The sequence below is a fragment of the Dermacentor silvarum genome, chromosome 5, assembly GCF_013339745.2.
Source record: "Dermacentor silvarum isolate Dsil-2018 chromosome 5, BIME_Dsil_1.4, whole genome shotgun sequence".
NCBI classification, from domain to species: domain Eukaryota; kingdom Metazoa; phylum Arthropoda; class Arachnida; order Ixodida; family Ixodidae; genus Dermacentor; species Dermacentor silvarum.
This window is the reverse complement of record NC_051158.1, coordinates 708,373-723,154: the sequence shown is the minus strand read 5'-3', so window position 1 is coordinate 723,154 and position 14,782 is coordinate 708,373. Positions and strand designations below refer to the sequence as shown.

General features: G+C 46.1%; 1 pseudogene; it reads left to right on the top strand.

Annotated features, from left to right (window-relative positions):
• Positions 1-3,545: 3,545 nt before the first annotated feature.
• On the top strand, positions 3,546-10,213 carry LOC119452700 (uncharacterized; annotated as a pseudogene).
• Positions 10,214-14,782: the final 4,569 nt, after the last annotated feature.

Here is a 14,782-nt window from a genome sequence, read left to right as displayed (position 1 = left end):
ACCCCTCTTCGGCCAGCAGTTATAGGCCTATAGCCCTAACAAGTTGCCTGTGCAAACTCTTTGAGAAAATGACTAACCGGCGCCTGATCCATTTTCTTGAAAGTAACAAAATACTAGATCCCTTACAGTGTGGCTTCAGGGAAGGTAGATCCACAACAGACCACCTTGTCCGCATCGAGACAAATATCCGGGATGCCTTTGTGCATAAACAGTTTTTCTTGTCGGTGTTCTTAGACATGGAGAAAGCCTATGACACCACATGGCGTTTTGGAATCCTTCGTGATCTGGCAGGAATGGGCATCCGAGGGAATTTGCTGAACGTGATTCAAAGTTATCTCTCGAACCGCACATTCCGTGTTCGCGTTGGTAACGTCTTATCTCGTCTATTCACCCAAGAAACTGGTGTACCACAAGGAGGTGTGCTGAGTTGCACCCTATTTGTTGTAAAAATGAATTCTCTCCACAGTGTGATACCACGCACAATGTTTTATTCGGTGTACGTGGATGATGTGCAAATCGGTTACAAATCTTGTAATCTTGCTATCTGCGAGCGACAGGTGCAGCTTGGCCTCAACAAGATTTCCAAGTGGGCGGACGAGAATGGATTTAGACTAAACCCACAAAAAAGCACGTGCGTCCTCTTCTCGAACAAAAGAGGTCTGCAACCAGACCCCTCTGTTGACCTTAATGGAGAACGGCTATCTGTGAGTCATGAATATAAATTTCTAGGCCTCATCTTAGACTCTAAGTTAACTTTTGTCCCGCACCTTAAGTACCTGAAAACAAAGTGCCTGAAGGCTATGAATCTGCTGAAGCTCTTGTCACGCACATCATGGGGAAGCGACAGGAGATGCCTCCTTAGCTTATACAAAAGCCTTGTACGGTCACGCCTTGACTACGGAGCCATAGTTTATAACTCTGCAACACCTAGCGCTTTAAAGATGTTAGACCCCGTTCACCATCTGGGTATTCGGCTTGCTACAGGCGCCTTCAGGACTAGCCCTGTAGAAAGCCTGTATGTTGAGTCGGATGAATGGTCCCTGCATCTCCAAAGAGCATACTTAGCTCTATCTTACTCCCTGAAGGTAAAGGCAGATGTAGAACACCCATGCCATTCCACTATAAGCGACATATCGGCTGCCAGGCTGTATCAAAACCGGCCGTCTGTGAGGACTCCTTTGTCCATGCGTCTAGAAGCGTCGGCTGAAGAAACAGGCATCCTACTGCAGGAGAATGTCTTAACTGCTCCCAGTTGGCTTCCACCACCTTGGGAGTGGCAGACTATTGAGTGCGATGTCTCCTTCATAGAGATCTCCAAGCACGCACCTGAGACTCATATACGCTCACACTTTCTCGAGCTTCAGGCGAATTACTCATGTGCAGAATTTTACACAGACGCTTCCAAATCTCCTGCTGGTGTTGCGTACGCAGCTCTGGGACCGTCTTTTTCGACATCTGGTACACTAAATCCACATACAAGTATTTTTACAGCTGAAGCATACGCAATCCTCTCAGCAGTTAAACACATAAAGCGAATGAATGTTACCAAAGCAGTTGTGTTCACAGACTCATTGAGCGTCGTTAGAGCTCTAATGAGTCTACGAAAATACAAGAATTCAGTTTTTAACGAACTCTACAGCTGCTTATGCTCAGCCTACATGGGCAACCAAACGGTCATAGTATGCTGGGTACCTGGCCATAGAGGCATAAAAGGCAATGTAGCTGCAGACGAAAGTGCCACGTCAGTTGTTTTTAAGTATACAGACACAAACATACCTATCTCTCCCACAGACCTAAAGCCTTTCTTGCGCCATCAGTTGCGGAGATGTTGGCAAAGGCAGTGGGACAACGAAGTGTCAAACAAGCTACATATGATCAAACCAAGAATAGGGAAATGGATGTCCGAGAAAATGGCAAGACACAAGGAAGTGCTTCTTTGCAGGTTAAGAATAGGTCATACTTTTGGCACACACTCGTACCTCCTTTCTGGAAGTGATCCTCCAAAATGTGATAGGTGTGGCTACATTCTTACAGTCCTCCATGTTCTTGTCGAGTGCCCTGAAATAGAAGGCCAGCGTAAAAAGTACTTTTATCCCGCATATCGTGAGCACATCCCTCTTCACCCAGCATTCTTTCTTAGCCTTGAGCCGCTTTTTGATTTTAATACAGTCTTAAAGTTTTTAGCAGATGTAAACATTTTACAAATCATCTGGCCAGGGTATCTGTAGCGCAACCTCGTCTTGCAGGCTGCAGCTGCAGTGCAAATGTTTGTACAGCAGGTGCCTCTCAGCCCTTGATTTCAAGGAACCACTTGAGGCACTAGTGCAAATGTATACGTTTTAATACATCATTATTTGTAACAGAATTTTTATAGTCATAGCACTAATCATTAGTCATTGTCATAATTTTAATGCCAATATATTTTACGCAATTTACAGCGACTTGCTTTTAGGCCTTTTTACAGCCATGTTACATCAACTATTTATCATTCATAGACCACTCTATGGTACATTGGAAAACTATCATCATTTGTCATGGCGCTCTTTGGCCATATCTGGCCCTTGCGCCAATAAAAAACCACATATTATTATTATTATTATTACGTTTTTAAAAGACATACCTAACTTCCGTGTTATCTACCCAGGTGACGTGTAGCACGGCCTCTCTGCAGAGGCCACTGCTGCGATATTTTATTAAAGAAAGCACGTGCCTCGTGGTCTTTGTTCACAAAGGCCTTCGGTAGGCGTTGTGCTGCTTTTATATCCTTAATTTTAGCACCATGACCACTTCTCATACATTCACGACCCACAGATCACTCCACACGTCACTGCCATAATTCTATTCGATATATGTTTTACGCTTATATACCGCGATTTGCTCTTAGGCCCCTTTACAGCCACATAGCATCCTACCATCGGAACCCATGATCATGGCAAACATACCATATATTGTCTTGGCGCTCTTTGGCCACACTTGGCCCTTGCGCCAAAAAACACCAAATATCATCATCATCATCAGTCTTGCGAGCGCGATTAGTATTGCTCTACTATGACGATGAATATCCTCCCAGATATCCATTACGCAGCCATTGGGCTGTCGAAGCCATAGCCAGAGGCTGATCGCTGAATGCGTGGTTAAAGGTGGTTCTTTATTCTATACGTGGTTGTAACGTGGTCGTAGACGTAGTTGCGCGAACTTTGGTATACGATGGTTCCACTCAAAAGGCGGAAACTCTACCTCGAACCTGGGTCAAGTGGCTGCGTGCCAAAGTCAACGAAATGGCGCCTAGTGACTTCGTGCGAACGTCTCCCAGCGACAGCTGCAATATCGTCGGCTCCACAAGACTCGCCATGTGACGACCCATGTTCATCTGAGTCTTCGTCTCCTGAACACAATTACATATGTTCAGACGCGTCTTCATCTCCAGAGGCAAGCTGTGATGAACAAAGCCAGGCTTCGCCAATTGTGCCAGATGAAACAGCGACTCCCACGACATCGCCGCAACCATCTGACGAGCAAGGTGATCCGCAAGAAAATCATTCAGGGAACACAACTGCCGGAATGAGTCACTTTTTCGATGCCGAGGACCTAGGCGAACTGTTTATCGAAGGAGGAACGCTGACGCGCGGTGACGCGTTCATGTTGTTGTTGGACGTAGCTATTAAGCACGGGCTGTCGTGGACAGCGATTGAAAGTATTCAAAGATTGCTTAACAAGCTCTTGGAAAAAAAAGCATTCCCCGAAAGCAAATACCTCTTTAAGAAATTTTGTGGCCTAGACATGAACGACATCGTGTTCCACTTTTACTGCACAGACTGCATGGCACTGCTGGTCGGGACAAGAACTCTAGAAGAATGCAAAGAACTGAAAGTGCAGTGCTCTGTGTGCCAGAAAGCATACGTGGGTAGAGACCTTGTGCGCGGCGGCAGCTTCTTCGTGAGTCTTCCTCTAGAGAAACAGCTGTTGTCACTATTGTCAAGCAAGACAACCAGCAATGCAGTCATGAACACCTTGGAACATGCTCCTGGCAACACTATGCACAACATTACTGACAGCCAGCACTACCATGCTACACGCACTGAAGTGGGGATGCCCCGCAGGGGCGTCTGCGTCAGCAGGCGTTTGGTGTGTTGCGACACCACGGACCCGAGCACACGAGGGTTGGACCCTCCCGCGTGTAGCCGTGAGCGGCTTAGCCGTGTCTGGGGAAAAGGGGATCCTGGGGGTTGAGCCAATGCCGGGTGATTGGACCTTTAAGGCCCCCCGGCGGAGGCAACACACCTCTTCGCCCTCTGCTTCACATAGACGGCACCTCCAGACTGACCCTCCTGGAGGAAATCGGCAGTCGCCTTTTCCTGTCCCCCTCTTCAATCTTTTGTCTTTTTCTCTCACTTTTCCATCTGTCCTGTCTCCTACTCACTTCTTCTCACTTCCAAATTTCCGGGCGGCAAGGGTTAACCGTGTGTAATGTATCCAGTCTTGGGTATGTACATTAGGTTATAGTGGCGGTGCATAGCTGGCGTCTGCAGGTTTCGCGTAACCTGTAGCGTCCCCTTGTTGGGCTGGGTGGTGGGTGGCTACCACCGCCGCCGAACTTTGAAACCACGTTATGGCAGAAGCGTTCCCCCGACTTTCAGATCGGCCTCTGAAAAGAGGTCGCACCGATGCAATTTTCCAATTTACCCTCCGAACCGACCTAGACACCTTCCCTAAGTACCATGTCCTTCATAGTGAAGGCAACACAAGCGTAAGAAAACTCTCACCCTTCCTTGTATCGAAATGCCTCGTAAACACGATTGGACCTGACTACAAAGCCACGAAGATGGCTAGCGGAGACCTCCTCCTCGAACTGAAAAAGAAAGACCAAGTTGAAAAGCTCGCCCAACTCACCAGTATCGGTGACATTAATGTAGCAATCTCCCCACATCGCTCCCTAAATACAAGCAGAGGAGTAATATCAGAAGAAGATTTCCTGAATCTCAGTGATGAAGAGCTGCTTGAAGGTTTCCAAGAGCAAAATGTTATTAAAGTACAGCGAATTACACTTCGGCGAAACGACCAACAGATCCCCACGAAACACGTAATATTAACATTTGGAACCAGTACTGTGCCCACTTCACTCGACGCAGGATACTTGAAAATCAACGTCCGACCATACATACCAAACCCGAGGCGGTGCTTCAAGTGCCAGAGGTTCGGTCATGCATCACAATCATACAGAGGTAAAGAAACATGCGCGAAGTGTAGTGCCAACGACCATCCTTCGGACAATTGCAACGCTCCAGCACTTTGTGTCAATTGCAAGGGAGACCATCCAGCTTACTCACGGAGCTGCCCTTGCTGGAAAAAAGAAAAAGAGATCATCGCAATCACAGTAAAAGAAAAAATCTCATTTTACGAAGCGAGGAAAAGGCTAGGGCACTTACCTCAAGTTAGCTATGCCAGTGCGGCGCGGCAGGGGGCAGCGCCACACCGGTTTCAGGAGTCTACAGGGTTCACGCACAGTGTGCCCGTAGAAACTCCATCCGCCCCCTTGATGGCTGCAGCCAGTGCTGCGCCATCATCATCGAAGACGGGCCTGCAGACCACAGTGTCGCAAGGCTCAAAGCTGAACCGAATTTCACGGCCCGAGACGCGCGTTTCGGCGCCTGGCTCCCGATCATCCAGCGCCTCGGAGAAGGCGATGGAGGTCGACGCGAAAACCCCGGCGCCATTGACGCCAAAAGATCCGCGCTCTCTGGAGCGCACCAAGAAGGAAAAACTTCTTGTAACTGCGCCGAGAAAGGGACCGGTAATCTGAGTGGTTACCGCTCTCGCAAATAGCACATCCCTTTTAACACATGTCACCTACAACTTTTGAATCCATATACATCAGTTAATATTTTCAATACCATCAGTATGGCTTTTATCATACATTGGAATTGTAGAGGCCTGATCAACAATTTAGGTGACATTAAAGACTTAATAAACAACCTGTCACCTGTAGCATTCTGCTTACAGGAAACAAATCTAGGCCCTAAATATACACATTTCCTGAAAGGTTTTACTGTCATACGAAAGGACCGCGAACACTCCAGCCGTCTATCTGGGGGAGTCGCTATTGTTGTGCAAAGCGGCATCCCTACACGAAACGTTTTATTAAATACCCCGTACGAGGCTGTAGCCGTCACCGTTTTATCCTATAAAACTGTCACCATTTGTTCACTGTACATTCCACCACATACACATTTCACAACTCGAGACCTGGAAAATCTAACAGACCAGTTGCCGGAGCCTTTTGTTTTAGTAGGTGATTTTAATGCGCACTGTACCCTTTGGGGCAGCGATAAAAATGATCAAAGAGGGCAACTTATCGAAGATTTCGTTTTAACTAATAACATTTGTCTTTTGAACACAGGTGCGCCAACATATTTTTCACCAAGCTCCCGCAATTTTAGCTGCCTCGATTTAGCCTTTTGCTCACCGTCTATTTTTACCGATTTTAAATCGGAAGTACTGAGTACCTCGTATGGCAGTGACCATTTCCCTGCTATCATCAAACTCACATCATCACCACCCATTATAAATTGTAAACCGCGTCGCTGGAAGGTACACCTTGCTGACTGGACACTCTTTACAGAAAATGCAAAGCTCGAACAAGTGTTTTCGAGTGAGCTAAGCGTTAACGAAATCAATGAAAGGTTCACTGCGGTTTTAATTTCAGCGGCAGAAAAGGCCATTCCCCAAACATCCAGCCTTGTACGCAAAAAACTTAACCCGTGGTGGACACCAGAGTGCACCGAAGCAAAAAAACAACAAAATCGGGCCTGGGGAATCTTGCGAAGATACCCGACCTATACAAACCTCCTACATTTCAAACAGGCCAAATCCAAAGCACGATTTATACGAAGGCAGGCGGAAAAATCATCATGGAGGAAATACATATCTTCGATAAACAGCTCTGTCACCTCTAAACAAATGTGGGAAAAGGTGAGGAAGTTTAGGGGAGATTACTCGTCGTATACAGTACCGCTCCTTACAAGTCCAGGTACACAAACAACACTACAAGAACAGGCTGACATACTTGGTGAACACTTCCACAATGTTTCCAGCTCGGATAATTATTCAAAAGAATTTTTAAAGTACAAACAGTCTGCTGAAAAACAGAAGCTGCCCACTACTGGCGCGACAAATGAATTGTACAATGCCCCCCTTACACAGCAGGAATTAAACATAGTCCTTTCTGCTGGCAAAAAAACAGCGGTAGGTCACGACCGTATTCACTACTCCATGCTGGCACATCTATCCCAAGCATCTGTAGAGGCTCTCCTTGAATTTTTCAATTTAATCTGGGGATCTGGGAGAATGCCAGAAGAGTGGAAAAAAGCAATAGTAGTCCCATTTCTCAAAGCTGGTAAATCCCCAACATCCGCAAGTAGCTACAGACCCATTGCCCTGACCAGCTGTCTGGCAAAATCATATGAAAGCATTATTAATATAAGGCTCTCGTTCATTTTAGAGTCAAGAAACTTAATAGACCCTCACCAATGCGGTTATAAAAAGGGTTGTTCAACCACTGACCATCTTGTCCGACTGGAGCATGAAATTCGATATGCATTTTTACACAAGCAACATTGTCTGGCAGTTTTCTTTGATTTAGAAAAAGCCTATGATACCACGTGGAGATATGGAATTTTAAGAGACCTAGCTGACCTCGGCATCCGTGATAAAATGCTTAACTGCCTAGCTGATTTCATTTCTAATAGAACGTTTCAGGTTCGTCTCGGCACAGTACTTTCTCGTACATTTGCACAGGAAAATGGTGTTCCACAAGGCTGTGTTCTCAGCACAACACTTTTCATTGTAAAAATGAACTCGGTTAATAAGGTTATACCGTCGTCTGTTATGCACTCTATATACGTCGACGACCTGCAAGTGGCATGCCGTGCCTCAAATTTATCAACTTGTGAGAGGCAGCTTCAGATCACAATAAATAAACTTGCAAAATGGGCTAACAAGAACGGCTTCTGCTTCTCCACCCAGAAAACAGTTACTGTTTTATTTTCTCAGAAACGTGGGCTATACTGCGACCCAGTCCTGAAATTAAATGACGCCACACTACCGGTCAAACAACATTACAAATTTTTAGGAGTAACCTTTGACACCAAACTGAATTTCCTGACCCACATAAACACACTAAAGATTAAGACAAATAAAGCGCTGAATATCCTTAAAGTGTTGTCCCATAAGCACTGGGGTTCTGACCGAACATGTCTTTTACGTATTTACCGGTCTGTTGTGCGTAGCCTTCTAGACTACGGCTGCGTAGTTTATGGCTCAGCCAGACATTCTTACATTCGACGACTTGATCCAGTACATAACCTTGGACTACGCCTAGCAAGTGGTGCTTACAGGACATCACCTGTCCCAAGTTTATACGTTGACTGTAATGAGCTTTCCTTACAGCAGCGCAGAGCGTTACTTACTTTTTCTTATGTACTCAAAATTCAGTCATCACCGCAGCACTTATGTTACAATATCGTCACACAATGCAACTCACGCTTACATTACACTAATAAGCCGAACATGATTCGGCCACTTCTTTTACGGCACGAGGAATACTGCAAGACTTATGATATTCCTCAAGAGGTACTGCAAGCTGCTGAAAGACCACAAAGATTGCCCCCGTGGTGCGATTTCACACAGTTATGTGATTGGACACTAACACATCTAAAGAAAAAGGACACCCCACAAGAACATAATACAAGAGTTCCGAGCTATCCAAGAAAAATACAAAAATTACACAGAATTTTACACTGATGGCTCTAAAGCACAAAAACATGTGGGCGTGGGAATCGCAACGAAAAATTGGGAAACTAGTATTCGAATGCACCATTCTGCTTCAATCTTTACCGCTGAAGTTTATGCAATATGGATAGCAGTAAAAAAAATTATCACCGAGAAGCTGAAAAATGCTATAATTTATACTGATTCGTTAAGTGCACTGAGAGCTTTAAATTTAAATTCCGCCTGCGAACCCCTACTTGGTGATATCTTAAACATGGTCTTTTTTAACAAATACGGAAGAACCATACGATTCTGCTGGGTCCCAAGCCATGTTGGGATACCAGGGAATGAAGCAGCAGACAGATGTGCGTCCATGGCAGCTCTCAAAAACATAACTCGCACAACACTTCCATACAAAGACAGTATCCAAGCGATTCGTAAGGCCCTTGCGTCAAGATGGCAACAGGAATGGAACTCGTGCATAAACAACAAGTTACATGTGACTAAACCCCTGCTTGGCGAATGGAAATCATGCAGTCACCAAGAGCGGTTCTATGAGGTAATCTTATGTCGACTTCGAATTGGGCACACACATCTAACACACAATTTTCTACTTCGAAAAGAAAACCCACCAACTTGCAAGAAGTGCCATGAACCACTTACTGTAATGCACATTATTATGACATGTCCACATACCGAAACACAGAGACGGAAACTTTTACAAAATCTAGATACCTTGCATATACCTCTACACCCCTCCTTACTACTAGGAGACGACCCGCTAGTGCCATTCACGGAGTTGTTCAACTTTTTCGACGAAACTGGTTATTTACATCAACTATAAAGTAACACAGCTTTGACTGCCCTAACATTGTTTTTGTATTGTCTTGTGACTGGCGCAGCATGGCCTTAGTCGATTTTGCGCCATTAAACCAGGATTAACTAACGAAGTGGGGATGACCGAGCATGACCTGACACTCACTCTGAACTCGGATGGAAGTCCTATATTCAAGTCCTCGAAGTACAGTATTTGGCCTGTACAGGTGACCATCAATGAGTTGCCTCCATTGCTCAGATAGAAGAATGTTGTGATGCCATCACTATGGTATGGGAAGGAGCACCCCAACATGACTATGTTGCTCCAAGCATTTGTGAAACAGCTTGAGAAGCTGAATGTCAGTGGCATCACCTGGACCTGTGGGGACAGGCTGATTAACTCAAAGGCAAGTGGTCTTTCTCAGCCATGATGATTTGAATTTCACGTGAGTGCATTTCTTGGCCAATAGCAAGATTCTCAACATGATCACATTTTCAGGTCTACTGCATCTGTTGTTGCGTGGATTCTCCAGCAAGGGCTGCAATGCAGCACGTCATCCAATACAATGGTTATTATGGCTGCAGTTGGTGCTACCACCCAGGAGAAAATGTCGATGGTAAGTCTCAGTGAATGTTAAATCCTAATTAGTTCTTTGAAAAAGTAATTTGGCCTCACCAAAAGGGGCAAGCTATTGTCCAAAATCTTCATTATGCTCAGTCAATGGCGTGGCATTCTAGTCAGGCACTTGTTCTATGTGGTCATAGGCATAAAGTAAGATATGCCTTGTTATTACTAGTACCTTCAGGAGCATTTGTAATCACATTTCACTTTATCGAGATATGTACAGGAATTTATGCCTGATTGCCGTTTAAAAGCCTAAACCTTTAAGCACTGGTTCTTCAATTCAATCAACACTTGTCAACATTTTAGGAAAGGAATTTAGCCATCATTTTGTTAATTCATTGCTGCAATGCCTTGCGGTGCTGCAGGCCTTTATCTCAATGTGCACGCTTTTCAACTTACATGGAGGAAACGGGAAATGTACTTGTGGTCCTTTAAACCTTGAAGCGTGTCAAATAACGGCCCTATCTAAATCTCGTAAGAAATGCAGGCGTTACCAGGCTAGCATATGTATTCTTTCTTTTTGTCGCAAGCAAGGCTTGCCTGCCTTTCCAGTTACCAGGGATTAACAGAGATACAAGAGGGCTATGGAACGATACAGTGATACAGTTATGACATATCACAGCTTTGTTAGAGAAGCGCATAGAGTAAGAGGAACAAGGTTTTTCTAGATGACTTGTTTGGTGGGTCATGATAAAAACTTGTATCCTTCATTGTGTGTGTTCGCCATTCTTTCCTGCAGCTTTTGAACTCTGTTTCAAACACTGCTTGTTAAAACTGAATGAATTTTTAACAAATTATGTATTCATTCCTGTGTAAACTATGACTGAAGAATACAATAATCAGTGTTTTGCTCTGATGAAATTATGCTGCTCCATGTTACAGTAAAACCTCGTTAATTCGGATCTCAAGGGAGTGAAAAAAATGTCCGAATTATCCGAATGTCGAATTATCGAATGAATAACAAAAAACGGCACATTTTCAATTCTTTTATTGTGCACCTTTACTTTGTGAAGAAGTCAGTGATGCTCGTTTGTTTTTTCGCGGCCAGCTGGGCGGAAAGCACTAGCTTGCGGGCATGCGACAATCCCTCCAGCGCGAGGGTATTGCCTGGAACATCGTAGCAGAACTCCTCTAGAACAGCGAAAGCGTCCGCGGCTTCTTTCGCAGTACGACCATAGAGAAAGAAATTCAACAAGAGGGGACACTCGGCAAAAACTGGCAACAGGAAACACGTCACCATACGTCACGCTGTACTTTTGACACCGAACGTTAGCTGCCGCGAGCATCGAAAAAAAAGAAAGTGAACTTAAGTTAACAGGCGTTGATTTATTCTTTAAATTCTTTGCCGCGAAAACTAAAACGTTTTGCGTATAAATGAACTTAAGCTTTGCGACTTATTTTCCTAGCCTTACCTAGCCACAGGTCAATGACGCGCCAGATACATGCGTCATCCGTCAGACAATCCCCCGAAGCCAGCGAGTGCGGCCGCGCGCGCGTTTGAGCGCTCGCCCGCGGCGACCCATCTGTCCCCTTTTTTTTGTAAAGTAGCCTGGTTTCGTGGGCTCCCGGCGTATGCTTACGTTCCTTTTGCACTGGGACAAGACACCACTGCACTATTGGATTACGGCAAGGTGAGAAATTTGGTTTCACAGTCTACGACGCATTCAGGCTTACGGCACGGGACTGAAACTTAAGACGCAGTTAGCGAAAAACAGCTCGGCCGTCCTGGCGCAGTTAATTTGAGTTAATGAATCGTGCTGGGACATGTTTCCGAAGCTTCCTAGGGGATTATTGTAACTTATTTTGGTTCTGTTGAGGCACACTGGCCGCGCAGCGTGCTGTGACGCAGTTAGCGAGAACCAACTCGGTCGTAGTGCGCAGTGTAGTGCATCTTACTAGGAGAAGTTTGTGCCGCTTTCTGTGGCGCCAGACATTACTGAAGAGTAATTTCGTTACTTTCTGGGGTACTTTTGAGGCACGCTGGCCGCACAGCGCGCTGTGACGCAGTTAGCGATAAGCAGCTCGGCCGTGGTGATAAAGTTAGTTTGGCGTGTAATGAATCTTATAGAGGGTCAAGTTTGTGACGTTTTTTGTGGCCCCGCAACAACATATACCTTCTTTCGGTACTCACGCCTGTTGAAAACGCGATGGGCGATTGCCAAGAGTGATAACATGGGAGTGTGCTGCTGGCGCCGGCAGAACGCGCGAAAGATAACGCCGAGGAACATATCACACTTGTAATTCGAAAATTCCGTCTTCTAAAGGACTGAAAACAGGCTTTGCACCCACGCATTTGTCTTGAGTGCCTGTTGCGTCCGTCTCTGTGTATGTCACGTAGCGTCGCATAACCTGAGGCCAAGTTTTGAAAACGCGAAGTCGCCCGTGTATTTGTGGTGCCAAAGTGCAGGAAATAATGCCCGGAAAGGGGGGAACGCTTGGAAATCAGATGTTTTCATAATGTTTGGGATTAGTCAGGTATTTTCTACGCCATGTATGTAAAAGCGAATTGCTTTTGTTTGTAATGCCGCCCATTCACCGGTTTCGCACGTTTCGCCTCTACACGCAGTATTCCTATATCTAAATACCAAAATGACTCATGCTTGTAACATGCTGTTACGTGCTTGCAAATGTAACATGCTTGTAATTTACTTTTTTTTTTTCAGCTGGTGCCGTCCGGTGGAGCTTCGTACAGGAACTACTGCCTTACCTGCTGGTGTCAACGTTGGATGAACGCACAAAAAGCGCGGAACGAGCTTTTATATAGAGCAAAATAAATATTTCCTCATTGCACAAAAGGTCTTGCGTCGACTTTGTGAAATTGCACGTGGCACAGATTCGATGGGACTTTACGAGATCGTTCGCAATCATTTTTACTAAATAATAAACCGATTCTGCACGCAGAGCAAAAAAAAAAATAAAATAAAAGGAAGGGGGGGGGGGGGGGGGTCGCAGCCGGCGTGCTAGCTTGCGTTCAAAATACGCGCGCCCAAAACCGAAACCAGAAGTGATGTAAGTGATCGACACCGACCGCTTGGCACGCTGCAGTCAATTCGGCCGCTGGGCCCTATGGGAGTGTCCCCTCTTGTTGAATTCCTTTCTCTATGGTACGACGCACAGGGCGTAGCTCACCGCACGGGTCGTCTTCATCGGACGCCTCATCCGCCGCACCGAGTGCTCCGCTGATGATGTCATCGTCTGTTAACTGGCCGGCGACGACAACGCCGTCATCAATCGCAACGTAATCCGCAAGCTGAACTTCGGACGGAAGCAGGCCAGCGAATGCGATATCGTCCCCCTCTTCTTCTGGCACTGCGGGCTGCGGGCTTTCACAAGTCTCGGGCCGCACAAATCCACTGTGTTTAAAACAGTTCGCCACCACTTCTGCCGGCGTGTTTGTCCACACGTGCGCTAAAATATGGATTGCACTCAAAAGAGTGATGTTGTACTGCTGCTCCCGGTCCATGCAGAGCCCGCAGGGGCGTCTGCGTGAGCAGGCGTTTGGTGTGCTGCAACACCACGGACCCGAGCACAAGAGGGTTGGACCCTTACGCGTGTCGCCGTGCGCGGGTCAGCCGTGTCTGGGGAAAGGGGGATCCTGGAGGTTGAGCCGATGCCGGGTGTTTGGACCTTTAAGGCCCCCCGGCAGAGGCACCACACCTCTTCGGCCTCTGCTTCACATAGACGGCACCTCCAGACTGACCCACCTGGAGGAAATCGGCAGTCGCCTTTTCCTGTCCCCCTCTTCAATCTTTTGTCTTTCTCTCTCACTTTTCCATCTGTCCTGTCTTCTAGTCACTTCTCACTTCCGAATTTCTGGGCGGCAAGGGTTAACCTGGTGTAGCTATCCAACCTTGGGTATTTTATATTAGGTTATAGCGGCGATGCATGGCTGGCGTCTGCAAGCATTCCATCCTTGTAGCGTCCCCTTGTTGGGCTCGGTGGTGGGTGGCTACCATCGCCGCCGAATTTAGCAATTTTATATGGCAAATCCTTTTCCCCCACTTCCTGATCGCTCCCTGAAAAGGGGGCGCACCGATGACACTTTCAACTTTTTCATGAAACCCAAAGAAATATTTCCCAAGTACCATGTCATTCATAGCCAACACGAAACGAAGACAGTCTGTACTATATCTCCATTTGTCGTAGCAAAATGCCTGACAGAAGCAATCGGCCCAGGTTACAAGGTAACTAAGATGGGAAGCGGAGACCTCCTTCTGGAAGTGCGTGATAAACCCCAGTATAACAAATTGTCTAAACTTGTTGCATTTGGTGACATCCCCGTCTCAGTGGGCCCTCACAGGTCAATGAACACTGTACGTGGTGTCATCTCGGATGACGACCTTCTAGAACTCAGCGAAAGCGAGCTGTTGGATGGATGGCAAGACCAAAACGTAGTAAAGGTTCAAAGAATTAAGTTAAGGCGTGACGACAAGGAAATTCCCACAAAGCATGTAATTATTACGTTTGGAACAAGTGACCTTCCAGATTCAATCGAGACGGGATATTATAAGCTCCGTGTACGACCGTACATACCCAATCCGCGCCGATGCTTCAAGTGTCAGCGTTTTGGGCATG